The 5,765-nt window shown below is 40.2% G+C and overlaps 1 long non-coding RNA gene across 1 annotated transcript; it reads right to left on the reverse strand.

Moving 5' to 3' along the window:
• Positions 1–209: 209 nt before the first annotated feature.
• Positions 210–5,764, reverse strand: LOC115420548 (uncharacterized). The gene is made up of 4 exons (XR_003935556.1): positions 5,744–5,764; positions 2,988–3,079; positions 1,127–1,606; positions 210–528 (listed from the first exon to the last, which is right to left on the reverse strand). It is a non-coding gene; the product is annotated as an uncharacterized LOC115420548 (long non-coding RNA).
• Between the last annotated feature and the right edge of the window lies 1 nt (position 5,765).

Consider the following 5,765-nt stretch of genomic DNA (forward strand, 5'->3'; position numbering starts at 1 on the left):
AATACTGTTGAATTATTTTATCTCAGCTGTTTCGCAGTGAAAATGATCAAAATGAAGAAAAGAGGCGGACGTTTTCAAGCTACCAAGCTAGCATTAGCCATTTTCGCTAGTTCTTACTACACACAAAAAAAAAATCATTAAACCACACATAATGCTCATTTTTTCTGCTCACCAACAAGGCCTTTGTGGTTTTCCCACCATATTTTTTATTGACAACCCCCCCCCCAACCACCACCCAAATGAATTAATTAGGGATTAAGAAAAGTAAGTCTCTGAGAGCTAGCATACGAGAGCTAGCTAACCTTCGAGCTAAAGTTCAAGCATTCGGTTTGTTTCCTGAGATTTCGAGCTAATGTGGCAGCTGTTTAAGGTTTGTCTAAAAGTCCTCACTTTATCCGACGCGTCGATGTTGCTTCAAAATGGCTGATGTGAGAATAATGTCAAAAAGTGTGTGGTCGACGAAAACCGGAAAACGCAACTTCATTTTCTGTGTCCGTGAACCGCTACTACGGAATGACAGCTACGTAACTATGGAGGACTGAACCTGCCATATTGAAAAATTTAAATAGAAAATGTAAATAGAAAATGTAAATAGAAAGCAACGCAGAAATAAATGCAGGGATACAAATTAAATAAGGAAAAATATAAATAAGGACAAAATAGATAAATAAATGGTACAGAAATGAACTTATCAAGCCATTTTTATATTTGCGTATATATTTACATTTTCTTTATCTCTTTTCTTGTTTATTTCTGTATTTTATTTTAATCTGACATCTTATTAATTTATTGTCATTTTTTATATTCAGTCATATTTACCTATTTATTTATTTTCTTCCTCAGTTTATTTCTGCATTGCTTTCCAGTTACATTTTCTTCAGACTCCATACAGAAATAAATAGGTGAAGTAGAAATAAATAGAGGAAGAAAATGCAAAAGGGGGAATATTTAAGAAAATGTAAACGGAAAAAAACAGAAATAAATGCAGGGATAAAAATTAAATAAGGAAAAATATAAATAAGGACAAAATAGATCAAAAATGGTACAAAAAATTAACTTATCGAGCCATTTTTATATTTCTGAATATACTTTTTCAATATGGCAGGTTCAATCCTCCATACATAACATGAGCTATCTGCAAATCTGACACTTACGTTTGTGAAAAATATGTCGCATTCCCAAAACAGCAACTGCTACATGGAAAAAAAAACCTCAACTGGGGGGTGGGGGGGTGTGGGGGGGGGCCTTGCTACATGACAAACTCTACCTGTGGCTCAAAGCTATTGTTAATAAGGTGACCATTACATGAAATATCTCCAAAAACGAAAAAAAACAAACAAACAACTGGAGCCGGCAAACTACGCTCACGCTGTAAAATGCACTGTTTGTTCAATATTCACTGCAGTTGACGCCATTCATTTGCACTGTGTAAACATGTACTTACAAAAAGAGTCAGGAAAGGGGAGGGGCTAGGGGCTGGGGGTGGGGTTTAGGAGGTTCTAGAGGAATGGAGGAGGATGTTGGGGGGGGCTGGGGGGTGTTCAGGAGTCTTGGCGTGTGGTTGAATATCTTCATGCTCAGTCCCTGTTCACGCTGCACCAGGCGGCTGCGGAAAAAAGAAGGAAAAGATGGAAAATATGAGTAAAGATGGGAACAAAATAAACAGTTAAACAAAAAACAATCAAAGAAAATCACTGCAACACTAGAATGTTGAACAGGAACTGGAACACACCTGGAATTGTTCATTTCAGTTGATTTTTTTAATTTATGTTTTTACTTATTTTTGTTCTTTTCACTCATTTTGTTGATTTTGGTTCATATTTATTTATTTTTGTCAATTTTGTCGATTATTTTTGCTTTTTTTTTTTTTAAATCATTTTCTTTATTACTTTGTTCATTTTCACTCATTTTGATGTTTGATATTTTTGTTCATTTGTTACTTATTTTTTGTTTTTGTTGATACCTCTTTGTGGATTTTGTTGCTTACTTTAAATTTACTTACTTACTTTACTTACTTTAAATTTTTAATACCTGGTTGAACTCCAAAAAGCATTTACATGGTTAAAACTTGGTAAAAACACAGAAAAAAACAACTGAGCATGCTCAGATGTCTATTGTATCAGCACATTTGGAAATGTAACTATTGAAGAAATGGTTGAATTTTTCTGAATATTCAGAGTAAATCCTTCATTCAGAACGTGTCCCCACAGACACGTCAGGGGTTAAAGGGTTAAATAAAGTCAAAGCCCAGCCAAACCACACCTTAGATGACTCACAGTCTGAGACTCAGAGGATGGATTTAGTCTACAGTTGGATGTCTTAAACGGTGCCATATTTCAGTTCCAGGCTGCGCTCGTTGCCTAAAATGCCTTTAACTAATTACACAGTGAAGCGCTGACGAAGCAGCGATCACCACTGGAACTCAGACTTCTGGAACTGAGCACTTTTATATTATCTTTATGTACAGAGGTGGAAAACAGTTTCCAGAAACCAAGTCCCATGCTCTGTATTTTATTTGTCTGTTTTTTTGACTTAGGCCATAGTTTAAAGTGTGTGACAAACATCAGGTTCATTAGAATCAGGACAAACTACAGAAGAACATTTATAAACATACTATAGCACAGAACATTTATCCACATATTATTGTACAGAACATTAGACGTTCTCCATCTGAAATCATGGTTCAACATTTTGGCAGAAAAACGACTCTTTGCATAAATGTGTTTTTTTTTAACCCTCTGTTTTTTACATTGACTGGATCAGAGGTTTGGGTCTGTTTAAAGGACGACTGGAAGATTATCCATCCATCCATCCATCCATCCATCCATCCATCCATCCATCCATCCATCCATCCATCCATCCATCCATCTATCTATCTATCTATCTATCTATCTATGCTTTTGGTCGTTGAGACTAATTATAAGTAGCATTATTCTATTCTATTCTATTCTATTCTATTCTATTCTATTCTATTCTATTCTACTGACCTGGCACGGCTACAGAGGACACCCCCTCTGGCTGGCACAGTGTATCCACCTTCACATGCTGAAAGGCTTTGTTGGGGGGGGACTGGAGGTGCCTGAGAACAGAAGGGGGGGGGTCAGAAAACACACATTTACACCATGGTCTGTACTGTTACATAAGCCCAGTCCCATCTGTGCAGTGTGTGTGTGTGTGTGTGTGTGTGTGGGGGGGGGGGGGTCAGAAAACATACCATACCAACTTTCTTTCTAATGCACTTTAAGAACTTTACAGCTGGACAAAGTGTTGGACACCAAACATAAAACAAGGGATTAAATAAGTAAATAAGTAAAACCAGTGATAACCCCGGGTGCAAAGCCGGCTAAGAACAACAACCGTCATAAAAACAAAGACAAATTAAAATCTGATAAAAACAGCATAAAAAAATATGAAAAAGAAACATGTCACTCATTGATTAAAAGCCAATGAGAAAAAGTGTGTTTGTAGACGTGGTTTAAATCCAGGCTCAGACTGAACCTGCCTAAGGGGACTGGGTCCACAGCTCTGGGACAGAAACAGAACAGAGCCCACAGACCCCCACCAAGCTTCTGTTTAGTGTTTGGAACCACAAACTGCAGCTGATCCCCACCCAGTGTTCCAGTGGGGAGGACAGACCAGTACAGTCCATTTACACCATGGTCTGTGCTGTTACATAAGTCCGGTCCCATCTCTGCAGTGGTTCTCCTCAGGGTGGGGGTGCGGGGGGGGCAGGAAGGCCTGTAATGCTTAGCGCCGCCTCAGCCTTTTACTGTAAGAGCTGAAATATTAATGGAGCTGAGATGGTGTGAGCGCCAGAGCAGAAAGGCAGCTCCGAGGGGGGGGCGCCGCATCAGCTGCACTCGCTCCTGCGGCCCACCCGACGCTCACACCGTCACTAAATCATCACGACCTGACGCAACTCAAGTGCTTCGGTGGCTCCGGCACCGACTCGATGGATAAAGGATGGTAATTAAATGCGGGCGGGGGGGAATTTTTCCAACTGGCTCATGACAGTAATGGAAGAAAAGTGAGAGCTCTGTTGATTTGATGATCAGCAATCAATAAAAAACAACAGCATAAAAGGAAGAGCACGCTCAGCGCCAAAAAAGTTTCAGCCCAGTGGGAGTGCTGAGTCCGAGGTTTGTTCCGAAAAGGAACCAGCGTCCAAACGTAATGACTGTGAAGACTGTTAGAGGAGATCACATTCTGCAGACGGACGGAGCTGTTACTGCTGCGGAACGGAGATGGTTTATGTTTATGTTTATGAACGACTTCAACTGATGACAGACGACAAGGAAAAACTGGAATGTTCTTAGTACAGTAGACTAACGCTACCGTCACACTGCAGGTGTGAGCCTCTTACAGACTCATCTCAATAAACAGTGTTGTATGTCACACCAGTTCTTACAGCATTTGGTGTTCTATACCTACGCATTTTCAATCTTTTGTGTGTTAATCAACACCATTTGATTGCGTATCAATTTAATTTGATTTAATTTGATTTTTTGCAACATGCATTGTGGGAAGCGGAGGTGTGCGAAGTTGCCTGGCAGCGGCAGTTCAACCATATGACATCATATGGCTGCAACAAACACAAAACAGCTGGAGCTCCACTTCCCACAATGCACGTCAAAGTTACCTACCGACTCTGGTTTGTAAATAAATGGTTTGTTTCTGGTGGTCAAATATGGGTCAGTTATGGGTCAAATGTGGTCAAATGTGGGTCAGTTATAAGGCTGGGAAAAAAAATCGATTTCATCGATCTAAGATCGATCTCATTTTAATTTTGCGTAATCAATTATTAGTGGATGTGATAGATTTTTCAGAGCAGGACCGGGAGTACGCGGTACTGTGGGCGGCTCCATCTTGTGAACCCCTAGAGAAGACTTGGTCTCAATCGCAACGGTTCTGGCACTGAAAAGACGTGGAGGAAGGGTGGGGAAAACCTCTGATGGAGGTCCTCCCAGCTCAAACTGGAACCTACAGTGTGAAGGAACTGGACGCCCAGCGAGTCACGGAAGCCGGTCGTTCTTAGAATAATAACTTGGATCCATACTATCACCTATGGCTGAGTATGGAGTTAGAGGAATAGGAAAGAGACAATGTCCAACTGCTACGCCACTACCCCCCCCTCCTTGACCAACAATCATGGAGCGCACGCATTCCCCCCAGTGAGTAGAAGCCTCCAGCCATAAAACAGAATAAAGATGATGAAGTCCGTTCTGATCCACTGCAGAAACATGGACACATTTGTGTCCTGTTCATTATTTCAGAGCAGATTCAGCTATTTACTGCTGAAATGTCAGATTTATTTCCTTCTAATATCAATATTGATTCCAGTATTGATGTGTTGCATGACTGCGGTACTCAAATAATCAGGTTACAACTCAAAATTGTACTTTGGTATCACTAAATTACTCTGAATCAGTCAATTAATACTGAATCGAATTGATATTGAATCGAATCGTGATTAATCGATTCAGAACGTTATGAATTGAAATCGAATCAGTTATGGAAATTGGCCATGATACCTAGCCCTAGTCAGCTATGGGTCAAATGTGGGTCAAATATGGGTCAGTTATAGGTCAAATGTGGGTCAAATGTGGGTCAAATATGGGTCAGTTATAGGTCAAATGTGGGTCAAATGTGGGTCAAATGTGGGTCAAATATGGGTCCAACAATCAGATTTGGTCCAGTTTTTACCTGCAGTGTGAAGGTAGAGTAAATGTGGGTGAACACGTACCTCTTCCACTCCTCTTCTCCGC

This window comes from Sphaeramia orbicularis, chromosome 6 (assembly GCF_902148855.1).
Source record: "Sphaeramia orbicularis chromosome 6, fSphaOr1.1, whole genome shotgun sequence".
Classification (NCBI taxonomy): Eukaryota; Metazoa; Chordata; class Actinopteri; order Kurtiformes; family Apogonidae; genus Sphaeramia; species Sphaeramia orbicularis.